Source organism: Vidua chalybeata, chromosome 1 (genome assembly GCF_026979565.1).
Source record: "Vidua chalybeata isolate OUT-0048 chromosome 1, bVidCha1 merged haplotype, whole genome shotgun sequence".
Taxonomy (NCBI): Eukaryota; Metazoa; Chordata; class Aves; order Passeriformes; family Viduidae; genus Vidua; species Vidua chalybeata.
In genome coordinates, this window is record NC_071530.1 from 18,370,997 (window position 1) to 18,390,014 (window position 19,018).

At 43.1% G+C, this 19,018-nt stretch overlaps 1 non-coding gene across 1 annotated transcript; it reads left to right on the forward strand.

Annotated features, from left to right (window-relative positions):
* Nucleotides 1-1,691: 1,691 nt before the first annotated feature.
* On the forward strand, nt 1,692-1,765 carry TRNAN-GUU (transfer RNA asparagine (anticodon GUU)). Its single transcript has one exon. It is a non-coding gene; the product is annotated as a tRNA-Asn (tRNA).
* The last annotated feature ends 17,253 nt before the right edge of the window (nt 1,766-19,018 follow it).

Here is a 19,018-nt window from a genome sequence, read left to right on the forward strand (position 1 = left end):
ACTTACAGCTGTGTTCTTTTTATTTTGCTTTTTACTCTGTAAGACTTTAAATGAGAGATTCTGAGATTCAGGGAGGAAGACTGCTGAGAAGAAAGGTGCCAAGTGACTGTGTAGACTCAGCTACAGCACTCCTCCTCTGTCACTGCATTGAGTAGGCAGCCTTAGATGTCTTACACCAGGTGAGACAGCTCAGAGTTAGAGCTAGTGTTCAATATCAGAATAGCAAAGATCCTTTGTAGATCTGGCCTCTAGACACAGAGTTTGAAAATTGCTTACGTTCACTAAAACTAATGTGAATATTCATGTGTATAAAGTAAAACATTTCAGGGCCCAAAATCCACACCCAGTCTACAGGTCTGTGGATCTATGGGTTAGGGCTTTAGTCTGACTGAAATCTTGTTCATTCCACTAAATACCATTGGCTTGTGCATAAAATCACAGGAACGTTTGCTTGTCCACCTACACAGAGCAGAAAGAAGTGGTCCAGCCTGTGAACTGATTCTTCTGACCCTGAGAATAGCAGATATCTGGGTAGGAAAATGTGCAGCAGCAGGCACGGTGTCCCAAAAAGCAACCTTCAAAATAATTATTTCAGTTACTCTTCAGGACTTGCATATCTTGTATTTCTCTTCCAGGTTTTAAAATGTGTCAGTCAGTAAGGTACCAAAAATACACAATAAAAGAAAATTGAGCCATCCTGAGATAATGCTGGCATTTATGTAGGTCTTTTCAAAGTATTGGAAAAACTGGAAAGGTTGAGCTGTGATCAGTAAATGATCAGTATAAAGTTACTCACTGGGATGAGGAATGAAGTCAAACACTGTTGATGAGCAGTATTGTGCAAAATATGAGAGTCTCTGGTTTCAGGAGTGAGTGAGGTGGGACTTCTTGGTTTTGGATGGGTGGATACCAGGAGATAACCAGCACTGCTTGGAAAGCAGTCAGTGCCTGTGCTGGGGTTGTGAGTGCCATGTGCCTACTCGACTCCAAGGGCTTTTAATGGGCAAAAGAGCCATCAGGCAGAGCTTCAGGGAGACACAGGGACAACATGAAGCCAAAGATATTGTAAAAATTCAAAGGGATTCAAACAGGATCAGTCTGTGAAAGCAAAGGGGAAACAATTCTTAGGTTCAGATGTGAAAATTTGTACTTGCAGAGCTGTAGGTATAGATTTACTGTAAGGTACTTTGGGAAGAAGATTTTGGTAAAATAATAAACAAGAATGTTAGCTTTTCTTCACGATGGTTTCCAGTACTTAGAACTGTATACACACTTATCCTACACACACAGAGGGACTGCTGCCTATTTTAGAGAGTCTAACTGTTCCCCGCAGTCACTTAAAACTACCTTCTAAATATATTAATAGGGTCATTTTGCCGTGATATTTGGAAATTATATTTTGGTTTGCATAGGTAACTTATCAGTTAGCAGCGTCCGAGAAGAAGCAGTTTTAAGTCTGATTCACTAATTTATTCCGTGAAATAAAGACCACTGCTGCCAATAACGGCTTTGAGAATGAGGGTTTCTCATTGGGTAGGGGAAGAAAATACGCTGTTTTCGGGTTTAGGTTCCCGGGCTCGGTGGGTCCGCAGTGGCCGCCGGTGGCCGGAGCAGGAGCGAGAAAGGAGCAGGGACACGATGGGGGCGGTGTCACACTACTTGAGCAGCAGGGTAGAGGGATTGACAGCGGAGTCTCTGTGGCGCAATCGGTTAGCGCGTTCGGCTGTTAACCGAAAGGTTGGTGGTTCGAGCCCACCCAGGGACGCGTTTCCTCTTTTGGGCCCGGCGCCGCCCCCGCCGCCGGCCGTCGTTTTGTGCGTGTGCGCCGGGGGAGGATGTGAGATTAGCGCCGGCGGCCCTGCAGGCGCCGCGTGTTGCCGGGCAGGGGGGCCCCCGGCGGGGAGCGCAGCGCGGCGGCCCCAGCTGCAGCGGGGCCCGCCCCGAGCACTGAGCCTTGAGCCGGCCGCAGAGCGGCTGCCCTGCCCACGGCGCCCCAGCTCCTGCGGGGCCACTCGGCCGTGCCCCGCCGCTCCCGGGCGAGGGTTGCGGGACACCCGAGACCTGCTTCTGCCGGTGTGCGGGTGCTGTGAGTGGCCCCCGAGCGCCGTCGGCTGCAGCGGCGGCTCTGTCCTGAGGCTGGCGGGGACCCGAGTGCCCGGGAGTTTCTGCACCCCCTCCTCCCGCGGCGGGAGGTGCGAAGGAAAATACGGTCTTCGAGCTGCTCCGGGATAACGAGCGATGCTGCCGGGCGATTGGAATTTGCTCCGGGAGGCGCTCACCGTGCTCCAGCACTCGAGAGATCGCCGGCGGACAGCCCGGCTGGGAGCCGAGACTCGGGGACGAGCACCGCTTGCGAGAGGATTATTGTGATCTCTGCCAAGTGCGACTGCGGCCGGCGCTCCGCGGCGCGGTGTTAACGCGCAGACCGGCAGCCGCGTCTCTCCGCGGCGGAGGGAGCCCGCGCAGCCGGGTGAAGAGAGGCGGGGGCACGGGAGCCTGGCGGCAGAGCCGCCTGCGGAGCTCCCGCCGCGTCCCGGGGCCCGGCGGGCAGGACCGGGACACCGCGGTGCCCTGCGGGTCCCTCCCCGCCCGGGGTGGGACGTGTTCCAGGCCCGTTCCCTGCTGGCAGGCGGCGCGGCCGCTCCGGGCTCGCCCTGCCCGCGCGAAGCCGCTTTGCATAAATGAATGTTAAAAGCAATTACTCTGGGAGCTTCGCCTAAACGTGTCAATTAGAAGTTGGCACCTTCGCCGTATCCGAGCCCGAGAGCCGATTCCAGCGAGCGCTCTGGTCGCGTGAAATCCGGCTGCCTTCCAGCCCGACCTCTGCCAGCTCTGAGAGGATCTATTTACAGTTTACAGAAAACAGGATCCGTATTAAAAATGCCCCTTCCCCAGCGAAGCTGTATTTCACAGATCTTTCTGTTCAACCCGCCTGGTTTGAATAAGGGATACAACAACCCTCTTAAAGGTCAGGCTGTGCCATTGATTTACCATCGATGACAAGATACGGCCCTCGCTAGCCAAGATAGCAGAGAAAAGACATGTATTTAGAAACACCGAAAAATCTTTTGAAAGTCGTAAACCTTAAGTCGTTGATGTGGTGGTGTTCTTGGCTTTTTTTTTTTTTTTTCCTATCATCCACATATTTTTCATTTCGGTAAAACATTTTGAAAAACTGGCAGCCGTGTGCTGAGCATCAGGGGAGGTGTAGCTCTCTTGTAGCTCTCTGCAGGACCCCCCCTATCAGCGTTAGCCACGCTTAAACCGTAAATATTTCCTGCTGTTGGGGGGGGATTTTATTTTAACTGAAGTGGTTCAGGTAAATTCCCTCCTCGATATTTCTACGCTGTTTGCAGTGCAGGATGTATTCAGCCCGGTAGCACTGCATCCACTGCAGCCAGCAAAGCCTCGCAGAGGATGAGATCTAAAAATCTGCATTTGCCAGTGCTTGGACCGCCGCGCTAGCAGGCAGGCATCAAGAGCTTACAGGAGCCACCACCAAGAAAAAATTGATCATGTCAGTGTGAAGCAGCAGTGTCTGCAAAACCAGTAACAATTTAGAAACTAAAATTAGCTGATAGTTCACGGGGAAGGACAGGCGTTTCTGCTCTCATAAAGCAAGTCTTGCTCTCCTTAGCAAGTCACAGATGCGTTTTATAGGGGTGGTTATTGCTGACCACGGGGTTTGTTAAGGCTCATTCCAGTTGCTACACGTCGCTGTGCAAGCGTACATCGTCAAACCTGTTAAAATAGGTGCGGGGTGCGAGCATCCACACCGCGATCCTGCGACACGTGTACAGGATGAAGCTCATCATGGGCTCGGTAATACAAAGCGACGTTTGGGCAGTGCTTGACAAACTCATTTTGTAGAAGTGGAAAGCTCGTGCATGGGAAGTGCCTCATCCCATCTGCTCACTAACTAATTACAATTAAGGTTGTGGAGAACGGGAAACCTGATACATTTTTGGGACTAGACAGGGAATCGAAGCTTTCTTTGTATGAAGTAAAATTTTTTTTCAGAGGTCAGTGGAGCTTTCAGTTCTTAGACATGCAAAAAGCTTCTCGTAGCTGTGTAATGTACCCAGACAAACCAGCCGGTTCTTCCCTTAATCCATTTATCTATATGCAGTCTAGGATAAACGCTGTTCTAAATGTAATGGGGGACTGCACCGTCTGATGCTTTTAGGAAAAGGCTTGACATATTCAAAGTGACCTCTTAACTAACACCGAGATAAATTCCAGAGTAAGTGTTCCCAACCGATATTCCAAGCAATTTCTAAGGCAGCTGGAGAAGACTCGCCGTCGAGACGGTCGGGAGAACCCAGAACCCGCGGACCGCCGATTATCTCAATCTGGCATCACCAGCGCCTGGATAAACCCCAGCAACCCGCAACGCGCCGCGGCTCTTTGTTCGCGCGGCGATGGGACGGGGACGCGGGGCTGGGGGCAGCCGGTGGCTCGAGCGGGGGACAGAGGGGACAGCTCTGCCGCGGTCCCCCGCCTCGTGCAGCGCCCGGGGGCTCCGCAATTGGCGGAGAAGAAGCCGCCGCCGGCCGCCCGTGCCCGGGCGCTGCGGGATGGAGGACTCGGAGAGCCGGGGTCCCCTGCGGGTGCAGGTCCCGGTCCCCTCCCCGCCGCGTCCGGCGGAGCCCCGGGAGATGGGGAGGACACGGCTGCCCGCACTGCTGGAGCCCCCGGCCCGAGCCGACCCCGCCGCTGCTCGGGACACTCACAAACACGGGGACACGCGGGGACAAAAGAATATTCTTCCCCCGCCACAGGAAGCCCCAAGGGAGAGGTGGGCTTTGCGTGGGAGCCGGGGGGATCCGCGCCGCCCCCGCCCCTCGCCGGGGCTTCCCGCTGCCTCCTGCCAGCGGGCGGGGCCGCGCGGAGCCGGGACCCCCCCGCAGCCGCCGGCGGCAGCGGTCCCGCCGGCCCCCGGCCCCCGCGGCCGCCCCGCCCCGCAGCTGCTCGGCCGCCGCCCGGGAGGGGACCGGGCCCGCGCGGAAGTCCAGGTGCGGGGCGCGGGCCCCGCCGCCCCCGCGGAGCCGCCGCGCTCCGGGCGCTGCCCCGGCCCTGCCTCCCGGCGGCGGGGGCGAGCGGGGCCCGGCCGGGCGGGGGCTCGGGCGGGGGTGTCGCGGTGCGGGGGCGCATCCTCGGCGGCGAGCGGCGGTGCGGGAGCGGCGTCCAGCTGGAGCGGCGGCCAGAGGGCTGCGCGGTGTCCGGGCTGGGAGCGAGGCCGTGGTGAAGCAACTCCCTTTGAACTTTGGCCAATATTTAATGACTTGGGAGGCAGATAAGATGGGGAATAAAATATTCATGGTCTCAATAAAGACGGGGACCCGGAGTATTGGAAAGATGAAAAACTGTACAGCTCGCAGAAAGGGTGCAGAAAACAGCCATCTTGAATATTTTAATCTCTGGCAAGTGTTTCTTTGGAACAAAATGGATGTTGGAGGGAAACAGCATAGTTAACATTACTGTAGCCTTCCATTTCTAACACCATCCCTCTCGCAGAATTCAGCTGGCACGGAGCAGGGAAACTGGAAGGAACGCCACAGCCTTTCATCTGCCTGCAATGGCAATAAATAATCATAATCTGAATACTGTGGTCTGGAAATTTAGTACCTCTCTAAGTGATGGTGCTTTTTTTACCCACGATTTATATCGATTTGTTTTCATCGACATAAGTCACATGTAATGCTGCAAAAACACTCTCAGAGCTCATGCAACACATAGTAACAATTGCTCTGTGTTCAGCCAGAACACATCGATAAAGATTTTTTTATTTTTTATGATATTGTACATTGTTACCACCACCAAAATCAGAGGAGGTATTCCTACAAATTACCCTGGAAATTGAATCAAGGCCTCGGTTCAGAGTTTGTTTGTGTATTCATGATATGAACCAATTATTTTAAGGATTCATTGTTTGGCCATAAAAATCACTCTAGGCTGAAATTAGGCTTAAGAAGTCCCCAGGATTTTTTCCACTTCTACTAAAATGGGTTAACAGCTGTCTTTATTTTTTCTTTCTTTTCCCCCCACCTCAAACTGATGGTGAAAACAAATACAACATGCTGATTTTAGATTCTTTTTGTTTTCATATAACAAATAGCTTTTCCATAGTTTTTTTTTTGTTGTTGTTGGGTTTTTTCTCCCTAAAAATTGCAAGGCTGTTAATATGGTAGGCCTTCACAAATTTAAATTTTTTTTTTTTTTTTTTTTTTTGTTTTCTGGGTTTTTTTTTTTTTTTGTTTTTGTTTTTTTTTTTTTTGGTTTTTCTTTACAGAGGAACAACCGACTGAAGTGGGGGGTGTGGTGAGAGCAGAGACAATAAGTCACTGGTTCAGCTACACAGGCTCAGAAAGGCTCCTTCCCCGGGATTATTTATTTATTTCTTTTCTCGTTGCTGTTTGCTTACTGTGGACCTATTCCTTCGAAGATAAGCAGAGCAGAAACAACACACTTTAAAATAAACCCAAAAAACCCAAAGACAGCTAAAAAAACATTATGCAGGGATGGCTGGAGACCATTGTCTGAAGATTAAAGAATAGGATTTTGAGACAGAACTGCTTGATTTTATTCACTTATTGGTTTCTATAAAGTCAATTTGGGCAGCAGTTCTAATCCTAATTGCTAAGGATAATGTTCCTATCGAGAACTGTGCTGTTCTTATTCAAGGTTTTAACTTTTCAAGGAAATTCTGAGATACTGCATATGCAGAACCTGTTTATTTCAGCATCTTGGTACAGCTTACTTTCTGTATCTGAACATTTTTGCTTTAATTTCTCAGTTCCATACTTTCCCCCATGGATTGATACATAAAAATATATCTAGCACCTCTTCCCTACACATCCTGATGTTGGTACAGCATTTCTTGAGACTATTTGAATCAAAGGCACTATGAAACCAAGCATCTTCCTAGTTATTTTTCTATAATTGTAGCACACAGGAATCTCTAAAGAACAGCATTTGTGAAAAGCAGAGTGAGCAAAATTGCTAAAATGCAAATTACAAGCTCCATCAAAGGCTAAAATTACAAACTTGTGCTTGTGAGAAAAAAAAAAAAGCCTAGTCTAGAAACAATAACCTAGAAAAACAGACACTGACTTTTTAATGGGCAAGTCTTTTTCTGAAAATGAAGGTGACACTCAGCTCAAATTTTTAATATTATCTAAGATACATGAAGATTACAACCAGATTGAGTAATACTGGGGACTGCTGTAGGGCCCAGAAAGGAAAGCTGTGTTACATTTGCTGAAAGCTTAAGGAACTGCATTTAAATGTCATGGAAATCCGATTTATGTGTGAAAGGCATGTAGGGTTCCAGGGAGGAAACAGGGTGTGAAGAAGGACCGAGGAGATATAACACTGTATTTTGTCCCACAGATATGAAGAACAGAGAAATGTTGTAGAAATAAATAGAAGAAATAAATTTATTTCTAAATCATAAATCAATAAAATATAACTGACCTTTAAAACTATTTTATGATTACTCAAAATATATATTTTGCCACAAAGAAATGCATTCACAGGAAGAGAAATGCCAGTATAATATTTTTCCTGTAAAGAATATGACTTTGATCCATGAAGTTCATTTGACCTAATGTACTTAAAGCATTGTTATATAAGATAGGCTTAGATTATTTTTTTCTGTTAAGTAGCATGTTCTTTTGTCATCATCATAGCTTTGCTGGAAAAACCTGAGAGCTAAATTGCGCCTTCATAGTTAAATAGACAGGGAGAGGTGTGGGAGTACTTCTATCGACACCTTCCAGAAGATCAATGAATATCTGGGAATTTACAAATAACTGAGGCCAAGGGACTGGTGATTTTATATTTTATTCCAAATGGACAGGATATTCTGGTTATATTATTTTCTTCTTGTGTCATTGGCATATCAGGCTCTGCAAGCAACTCTTAAGTGCTTGCTAGAGTAGTGCATATATTGATAAGGAATAATTGGTTTAACAAGCTGAGAGTTGTTTGTAAATATTCTGCTTAAAAGTTGGTGTTGCTAAATTTCTTGTACTGTTTAAAAGATTATTGTAAAGCAGGGAAGTAAAATGGCAGGATTAGAGTGACAATTTTGGTCTCCTTTTCACTTCACAGATTCTCTGCAAGCATTTCTGGTTTTGTAAGAGAGATGTGTTCTTCAGATCATGTCTTTAAATATTTCCTCTTCTATGGTTCAATTGAAAATAGGCAGTGATAAGTGGTTACTACTCAAAATTAAGATCTTCAGTTTAACATGAGGACATACTTTATCTGATTTTCTTTCTTGGGTGACATAAATATTCTGAAACTCAAAAATTAGCCTTGCAGATGCCATGCATAATTTGCTTAGCCTCGGCAGAGTGAAAGTGATACAGAAAAGGTCTGTGCCATGACACACACTGTGCTCAGTATTCCGGGGCCTCACGGGTCTGCCAGCCCTGAAGTACTTCCAGTATAAATGAGAGATAAAACTTGTAATTAATGATGTGCAAAGTTTTCAGTTTAGACAAATATTTGCAAAAATGTTTTGTTCGTTTTCCCTTAATATTTAGCAATGGATTCTGGGTTTGACCGGGTCTAACTTAAAATGAAAAAAAAAAGGAAGGACCTTCCTCTTTTGCTTTCCTTTGGGCAGCACAGTCTGGACAAACTGAAGGTGTAGTTTCCCCACAGCTGGTGGGGCCGTGGCTGTCCTTGACTTCTCTCATATGAGTAGTTCACTCCCAGCTTGTAACTTGTTCTGTTATATCATGTTGTCCAGATCTTGAAAAACAAGGATCTTCTTATACCTAACCTAACTATTCCCTTTTTTTCAGTCCTAAAATCCAGCACTTGCTTTTACTGCTGTCACATACTTTTAAAATCCCAGATATGCTGGCTGGAAAGGTAATAATTAGGAGTTTATTGTGGAAGATAAGATTATCTGTAGTAAAGATTTATTATTAGAAAATGAATAGCCTCATTTTCAAGATTTAAGAGACTTGTACGAATTACCATTGCAGGATGATTTTTTAGTTTCCAGTTCACATTAGTACTGAAAGAACTGTTTGGGGCCTATTACCCAGCTTTTGGAAAGTATTCTTGTGGTGGAAAAATTTGTAAGGGATTTGGAAATGAGGACTCATCTGGCTAGTAGATGTTCATAAAAATCTTAATGACTTCAGCAGCCTGAGGCTGTTGAGGCTGGGCTGGGCTTGGCTGGAAACTATTGGGGCTTACTGGAGGATCCTCTCCCTACATGTGTGGAGGTGATAAGGGAAGAGCTGAAAAAAGACTTTGCAATCTTTGAGTATATCTGTGGCTGGACTGACACCATCTCTTTTAAAAATGATTCTGTGTTATAAATCACATTCAAAAAGATAGTGGCTCTAATGCATAGGACAATTCGGAAACTTGTGCATAAAACTATTCAGGTTTTCCTACAAAGGCACTTTGCAGTTTTATACATGCCATTTTCTTGCTTTACTTTGCAGCTTTATGTAAAGAGCATATTCCTCTGAATGGAAAGTGTTTTCAATTTAGTTTGTGTTGCTTTGGAGGGCCTTTTAAGCTAAAATCAGAATGTATTTGACTTAAATGGTGACACTGTTATATATGGAAAAGCTGCTTTCCAGCATTTCCAGAGGCTTTTACATACTTCAGTAATTTTACTGTTACTCAGACAGCTGTGTGCTTTTAACTCAAAGGCAATGCTGTTGATCTTAGGGGCAACTTGACATTGGTGTTAATATGCAAAGGAGAAATCTACTTTATGGTCAGTTTGGCAGCTGGTTTGAAAAGTGGAATGATACAAACTCAGTATTGGCTCATTAAAAAGAAAAACAACACCTTCACATTCACTTCTAGGCTGGTCTGTGTATACTGAGCACATGATACAGCTGGGCCAATTGATGCTATTGACAGTTGGGGGTTGTCTCTGAAATCCATGCTAAATTTTCACTGAACATATTTAAATCTGTTTCTCTGTGAGAAAATGTAGGAGATGTTGTCTTGTTCTCACAGAGCTGAATAGGATGGCCCTCAAGATGAGGAATACTGTGGTGCTGCTGCTAAGAGAAAAAAGATGTATTTTAGAAAAACTCAGCAGATGGTCATTCTCCCCAGGAAACATTCTCCTGTCTCTCAGCCATGGGGCTGCAGTACCCTGCAGCAGTCTGCTGCCCTGCCAACCTCTGGGAGCCCCAGAGGCTGCCAGTTCCTCTGGCAGCAAACTAAAATCCCAGCTGAGTACCATCATGAGGCTGTGAAGTGTCCTGGGAACTGCAAGGTGAGTTGCTGCAGCAGGATGGCATCAATGAGGCCACCAAAACAAGACATTTTTTGTTACCCTTACTTTCTGTGAGGTACAGGGCTGAGGAACATGCCACCAAATAAGACGTTTTTCTTTAACTATTACTGGTCATGTATTAAATCTCTATCTCTGACTTTGCTAAGGTTCCTCTTGCAGACAAACAAATTTGCCTGTGACATTACTAACCTGCAGAGGAACAACAGATTTTTGCAACAACACAGTCCACTTACTGCAATGGTCACTGTCATCCCTAAGAGATTTTTTCCCAAATTTGGTGTTTGGGAGACTCTGCTGATTTTGTTAATGATTCAAACTGTTCTTCTCAGACTTTCTGGACCAGGGATTTAGGTGTTGTCTGCAGGAGGCAGCTGGGAATGTGGAAGTTGCTGTGGTCCTCACGGGGACCCCAGAGCATTTGCTGAAGCTCCAACCCCAGCAGACTAGGCAGTCACAGCTTTCGGAGGCAAAAGCTGTCCTACCCTGAGCCCTCAATGCCCTTCATTGAGGAGCACAAAGAAGAAAGAAACAAACTTGTTTGCTTTTGTGGTGCTGGTGCAGTTGGCAGTAGCTTCAGAATGTTTGCATGTGGGCATATAGACACAAGCCATCCTCTCCTCTCCTCTCCTCTCCTCTCCTCTCCTCTCCTCTCCTCTCCTCTCCTCTCCTCTCCGATTCAGTCTCCTTCCTCTGCTCTGTGTTTGGAGCAGTTTTTCTGGTGTGGGTCAGGTGCAGCATCCATCCATCCATCCATCCATCCATCCATCCATCCATCCATCCATCCATCCATCCCTCTATTCCTGCTGCTCCTTCAGCTGGCCACACTACTGGCTTAGCTCCTCTGGAGCAGCAGTTCCTGTCAGGCAGCAACACGAGTGCTGTCTGCACAAGATGAATTTTCTCACTCATGTTTTCTCTCCTTCTCTCTCCATTTTCCCTTGGTCTTTTTGCTGGATTGTTTTCTTCTGAGAACCCTCATTCCCTTTGGTCGCTTTCCCATCTCCCCCTGCCCCCTTTTCCTTTCTTTCTTTCATTTTTCTCATTTCTTGTATTCTCCCTTCACTTATTTTTCTCTCTATTATCTTTCCTGTCCTCCTCTGCATTCTTTCAATCCCAGCAGGGCTCGCGCATACAAATTGACCCCCTCCCAGCCAGTAATGCGATCGAAGCTCTTTGTGGCTCCTGCTATCTCTATGGTAACTATCAGGGGGGTCTCGGCAGTGCCGGTAGACCCAAAGCATCGGCCCACGTCCTGTTGTACTGCTGTTCTTGCCAGTGTTATGTGCTGACCACATGGGCCTGACTGCTCATTTACAACTACTTCTTATTAAAAAAAAAAAAAAAAAAAATTGATACCCCAAAGTGCTTAATGGGGAAAACAGACCGCATGCTTGAGCACAAATTGTTGTTGGGTTCTCAGGGTTTTGGATTATGGTTTCTGGTTTCAGAGCTGCTTTGCTTGGTGGATCTGTTGTTTTCTAATTGTTGTGGAAGTGGCACATTGGCTGTTCCGTGGACTCTGGAAACGATGGTTATGCTGCAAAAATCTCCATTGCATGGGCGGCCAGCGGCGGTGCAGTGGTGGTGGTTGTAACTGCCAGTGCAGACTGAGAAAATATTTACAAGGGGTTTGTATGCTATGAATGTTGTGAGCTCTTGCTTTTCCCCATGCTAACCAGCTTACCACTTACACCCAGTTTCTGGGACTTCTGCAAGCCCGGAGCAACCATAGGATTTGATGGAAGGAATGACTGAAAAACCTATGGTGTGACAGAAGAAATGGACGTGGTTCCTTTTGGTGCTCAGATTTTCCTCAAATAGCCAGGGATGCCAGTGGAGAACTAGGGAGACAATGAAACCTAAGGCTTTGGTAATTATTATTTTTTGCAGTACATACAATATTAAAAATACAATTCCTGTCATGACTGTACTCCAAATATTGTTCTGTTGAATTCTTCTAAACCACTGTGATTTTTGTGCCCCCTCCAAATGCATATATATTTGTGCCCAAAAAATTTATTCCATTTGTCATAACTATTAATTCCATCAGCTTTATAGGCAGCAATTTATAAAACCTATTACTTTTTTTCCCCAAGATTTTCCTGGCTTTTAAAAAGAAATATTTCATATTTTATATAGCTCTATAAAGATTTCTGAAATTAAAGAAAAGTCAGCTAGCCTTATTATATCCTGACATTACATATTGCTGTATCACTTAGGATGTGCAAAGTCAATCAGTTAACTACACCTTACCAGCCCTTGAAAATTCATTACATGAAAATTCACAACAAACCCAACACCATCCTATTTGAAACCCTTCAACCCTCAAACAATTAGCCAGCAGTGTTGACACTGAAAACAGCACCTTGTTGTAATCTTTGAAAGGAATAAACTTCAGAATACAATTCTTAGATTTTTCAACTGGCTTCTTAATCCGTATTCATAACTTTATTAATCGTTTATTTCACTTAAAAGTGCATTGATGGAGCGTTTTACATTTACTTGTTTGTGTATAAATCAACACATATAAACTGCCTTTTTGGGTGAAATGCAGCCAGCGGTGACAGGGTTAACACTGTGGGCATTTAAGTGGTCATAATTAACAGTCCATTAAGATGAATGGAGTAAGTCGCACTTAGTAATGCTGTTGTTTAATTCTGCCTGTTTACAGACTCAAAAGGACAACAGTAAGGGGCTTGAGATTGCCCCGGATTTGCAGTAAAAAAGCCAGGAATCGCATTTTAAAATAAATTATAACTAAATTTTAAAAAATCATTTGGGGAACACATTCCCTGGTTTGGGAGATTTCTGTTGTCCCAGTTCACTTCCTCAAGTAAGTGGGTTGATACTAACTACGATTTTGCTTTCCTCTGAACAAGTACACCAAAACAAAGCCCTTACTATGCTTAATCCCCTCCCAGTTATTTCTATAAGCAATGGATTTTGTTATTAATAGCGATGCAGGAGGAACTCAGCTCTTCTAACCTGTGGCTGCTCTTCTGCAGTGTTTAACATCTGATATAAAACCTCGTTATTAATGTTGTCAATCTTGAGCATTAAAAATATGAAATAGAACATAAACCCAACATGCCAGCCTAGAAAGTCTCTACTGTATAAAAACCCCTTGGCTTTATTTGCCTTTCACATCCCCAAGTTTTTACAAAAAGATTTTTCAATTTATTCTCCAGTGAAATTGAAAATTAGTTTTGTTAAAAGAAAGCTGAATTTTTCATGTAATCTCTTAATTCCAAGATGTGAAGATTTAAAAAAAAAAAATATCACAAGACCATGCTATACCAAGACTTGCTATAGAATCCTGGGTGTTGCTAACTTTGCTGCTGAAGAATGCAGCTTTTGCTGCCAGTCTGGAGTCAGAGCTCTTGAGAGAGCTGGGCCAGGCCCAGGTGGACAATTCACCATTTGAACAAGAATGATTTTAGCCAAAAAGCAGTAGTGAAACTGCTAGAGAAGCCTGTCATTTCAAAGTAATATGCAGTTCTTTTTATAAGGTCTCCATTTTATTGGTACAATTTTTTCCTTGTAAAGGATTGTGAGTGTAATTAATTATGGGCAATAAATTGTAAGTGTATTTCATAGCTCCTGTATGTCTGGCTATATGACAGCGCCCAGAAATGTGGTTGTTAAACATACTGAAGAGCAATAGAATAAGCAGTCATTTTCTCTAGATTTTTGTTGGGTTTTTTTTTTTGGGGGGGGTGTTATCAGGGTGTCTGAAAACAGTACGATGAAATTTAAAAATTAACAATCCCATGAAATGTTTTAACTACTAATGTCAACATAAATTACTGATACATTTTTCCAGACACAGGAAGGGCAGGGATGCTGCTAAAAGATAACCTTAAAATACAATCATATAATTATGTTACCCATTTTTGTCAGTAACAACATATTAATGAATAAATACAGTTTTGCTTCTGTCTACAGTTTGGATTTCTTGTGCTTTTAAACATAACTTTGAAATTTAAAATTACAATGCTATTTAAAAAATTAATTTTGAAGCTTTGATGACAACTCTCAATGTTAATTTTAGCAAGCATGTGTTTGGTTAAATTAAAATTAGGCCATAGTACCTTAAACTTATTAAGGAGGAAAATGTGCCTGAATGAGCCAGAGTGACTGCAGGCAATCCTTTGGAGAAAATCTCATTTCATCAGGTTTTCCTGGGAAATCATGTTTATAGAAATGTAAATTGATTTGGTTTAAAATAAATTATTTAAAATTAGTTTGGCAACTTGAATTCTGCACATCTCTGATTGATAGAAATTGTTAATATTTCAAAAACAATGAAACTGAAAAAAATAGTCTGAATTAACAAGAAACAGTACTTCATGCAGTATGCCCCATAAAACTGTTAGTTATTTTTCAAAATGTAATAGGTTTTTCATTGATTAAAAAGAGAATTCAAAATAGAGGAGAAAGACAAACTAGTCTTTGAAAACTAGTAGAATTCAAACTAGTCTTTGAAAACTAGTAGAATTCTTATTCATTAAGCAGGAATTAAAACAGGTTACAGGAATATATAATCCATTGTAAAGAGGAATCTTGGTCAGCAGCTTGAAGGCAATATGAATACTTGTCTCTTTAAAAAAAGGTATGTCTTACCTCTTCTTTTACCTGATACTCCATTCTTTGGTGATTCTTGATCTGTGTTCCTCCTTTAATTCACCTTTAATTGCAACCACTGACAATTTCAGCAACAAGTTCTCTATGCTTTTTCCTTCTGATTGGTACAGTAACTAGCCACAAATCCTTTGACTTCCTCAGAACATGAGCCATTGGTTTCCACGGATTAGGAGTAGACTGATTGCAGGAAGTTCAGTAAATGTTCTTCCCAAGAAGTAAAACCATACTGTTTCTTTGTTCCAGCTGTAAAGAACCTGCCACGATAACAACAGCCTTTAAATGATGATGTCAAAATGTCAAAGAGGAAAGTGGCCGTGTGTGAGGTCAGGAGTCTCACTGATGCAGAAAGCAACTGGAGAAAAAAACTGGCATGAGTTCTGGTGAATTTTGGAATGGGTTCAAAAAGTGAATATTTATGAGAGTGGTATAATATATTTATTCTGGATACAGAATCTGCAGGTTTCCTGGTTTTGTTTGGTTGGTTTTTTATTTGTTTGTTTTTGTTTTTGTTAACTAAGGTTCAACACCCCTCTGTATGACTCTCTTACTTCTAGCCCTGTACACACTTCCTCAAATGAGAAGAAGAATTTGTGACCTTAATCCTTATACAGAACTCCAATTTATTTAAACTAGAGCTTTGGATTTTGAGTTGTGGATCTTGATTTATATCAAGATTGTGGTGGTATTTTTGATTGATGCGCATTTTGTATATCATGCACATTTTACATAAGCTGCTCACACACACACACTCACAGAATATTCTGAATTGTGCTGACCCACAAGGATCCTGAGTCCAAGTACTGAGGGAATGGCTCGTCCTTACACAGATTGACAGAACAGTATCTGACTCATACTGCTGGTCTATTCGAGTGTGGTGCAGGTTTGCCTAAAATACACAGGGTGTTCTTTGCAAAATAAAGACAACTGTCTAAAAATCAAATGGTTGTGAGGATGTGCAATTTAAAAAAGAAAAGGACTAGAATGCGGCAGTGTTTTCAGAGAGTAGGTGTTGTCTCCAATGTGGGTAATGACTGACAAGTGCTCTCCCATCCCTGTGCTTGGATGTGGTCTGGGAAATCTCACCCTGCTTGTTGTTACAGGCAGGATTGCAGGGCTGGTGCTCTGGCCTTGAGTCAGACTCTCACTGGCATCTGTGCTCCCTCCCTGTAGTCTTCTACCAGCAGCAGGAGATGATGGTAAGTGGCACCAATATCATTGTTTTAACGAATTGCACAGTGATTTTTAAAAAAGAATTATAATAATATCTAATATCAATTTGAAGGTACTAGACACCAGAAGGTTTTGGGTTTTTTTAATGTCAGAAATGAAACTTCCAACAGTTCGTTTTACTGGCTGCTACATAGGAAAGCTTTTCTGAAAGTTTGTCTAAGGTACTGAGATAATTCTAATGTACAAATGGGCTTTGCTTGTAGGAATAAATAAATTACTAGCTTTCAAAACCAAGACGACAATTAATCTGGGTTCACAGGATGATTTTTGCTTTTACTGGACATCAGCTCATACCTTCCAGGCTGATCTAGGAAGGATTCAAGTTCTCATTTTAAGTAAACCAGTCATTACTTTCTACAAAGGTAGAAAATACAGCCTATAGCTCCCATAGCACTTGTTGCTTGTCTCTGGGTCATACCAGTATGTTGTGCACTTGGTTACCTCAGATTCTGTAGGATGAATTCCTTTGTCCAGGGCTAGGGCTAAGTACAGCTGCCAAGGATGTCTGTGATTCCAGTTGCTCTTCAAGGCACAGGGTTGATTTTGTGATCTTATTCAGTGAATACGGATCACGCATTTCTCAAAAAAAAAAAATTATAGCACTCACCAGAAATGGAGGCAAGACTTTTTTTTTTGGTTAATATTTACAATTCACTGCAGATGTTTTTAAATAGTTTGGTTTTTTTCCCCCAAAAGGCTTTTAAAATATTTTAAAATCTTGTCCATTCTATTCATTGAATAAAGAGAGGAAGAAAATCAATAATTGGTCTCTGGTGAGCAGGAGCTTAACTGGCATTTCCTCATTTACATACCCAAGGTAAGAGTCATAAGAGATTCTGCTTTGGAACTAGAGAAAGGCACATTGCTGAGGAAACTGTTTGCCAGTTAGGAGAAGCCTGCCTTTAAACTCAAGCCAGACAGTCTTTCTTGCAACAACTTACTTTTCTTTCTTGGTAAAAATATTGATTTTAAAAGAAAAACATGAATAATGATTTTTTTGTCTTGTTGAGAAAAAGTGAGTGATTTTGCATCATACAATTTTCCTACATTTGTTCTGAGCAGAGGAAAGAGGAGAGTTTCAAAATTTGTGGCATGTCTAGTTCGTGTAAGCTTTGATTCTGTGGACTGCAACCACATGTGAGAGAAAGACCTCTTGAAATACATGGCAACTGCAAAGGCTTTATATACCTACTCTGTGAAATTTACTGATGGCGTATTTGGATCTTTTCCTAAAACTCTTGCTATGGAAATTTTTGAGGAATTGATGCCATACTATTTACTAGCTGTATGACTTGGCATGGGATTCTCTGCTGGCAGCGCCATGGGACTGGTCCCACCTTGAAATGCTGTGATCCATGTTAGGCCCTGGATGTTTGAAAACTGTTTGTCTTTACTGGCAGATGCTGGAGGAAGATCAGAGGTGCAATTAACCTATTTACAGCAAAAGCTTGCACATGACTTAAAAAAAACTTCTAAACTTTAAACCAAAAAAGATTTAGAAGTTATAGAACAAATGACTGAATAGAGCAAATCTGGGTTTAATTAACTGTAAAATTGGTTGCAAATGTTTTCAAAAGCTTATGGGCTGGGAAGTTGCTATTTTGGAAGCTCTCGGCAAGTGGCACAGCTCTCCAGGGAGAATGTGGGTGGTGGGAACGCCAGGCTGCCATGGGTGATGGAGCCAGGTGCCCCAAGGAATGATGCAGCCTCTCCCAGGAAGCAGCTGAGCCTGGGGCTGTGCGTGGGGTTTGCTTGCTCAGAGGAGTCCAGCCTGAGAGTGTGAGAGTGTTTTAGGTCCTATTGCTGCTTCTGCTGCTGAGAAAACTCAAATCATTTGGAATTTCCAGAGCTTAGAAACACTTCCTTGCCCAGTTGCCTTGGGGCCCAAAACAGCATTACTAGCATTACTGACTTCGGTGTGGACCATCCCTGAACAAAGTGCAGTTGATCACCAACCTCTTGGGATTGTCCCAAATGGTGAATCAGCTCCCTTCCTGGGGATGGCCAGTGCACATGGAGGCCATGAAAAAGCAGGGAAGGGGGAGGGGTTTAAAGAAAGCTTGTGCTGTCAAAAGTTGCAACTGCAAATGTTTGGCAAAACATTTTTCAAAAGGCTGGAACAAGGGCTAATTATAAGAATTGATCATTCTGTTATTGTGACTGAAAGGGGTGACATAGAGGAAAAAGTATTTCCAGAGCGCTCCATATTTCAGATTGTATTTGTTTACTGCAGAGAAGCATCCAAAACTCTCAGCCAAACCTCAGTGCCTAAATAGCAGAGACTGGCATAGAGAGAGTCAAAATACAGTGTGTATTTGTCAATTTAGGTTGCAAATCTAACTTCTGATCATTTCCAAATTATCAGTGGCCATTATAAAAATTGGTTTTGTGGCAGAAGCCTTGCAAACTGAGGAGTTTCTTGGGGCGTGATGGGAGTTGAATGTAAAATAAATTTTGTGTTTCCTATCTGAGGAGCATTATTAAGAACTATTTAATTTTCCTAAAAAATTCAGCCTTTATCTAGAAAAGAGTAAACTCTGAAAAAACCCCAACAAAATCCCCCCAAAAAATCAACCTTTGAAAAATGGCTTAATAATGAAGCTGAGCAAATAATTTAAAACATAATTTATTCATTGTATGTAAATAATGTAATAGATTGCCAAAGTAATAATTTTTCAAATTCTTTAACCAATATATCTCTATTTTAATTATTATCTGATGGATTAAAGTATTTGATACTTGTCTGGAGTAGCTCTCAGTCAGAGTTGCAGTAGCAATAAAAGGATCTGTTTTAATTCTGTGGTCAGATCAGCATACAGCCTTTTCATGGGAGATTTTTACATGTGTGTATTTAAA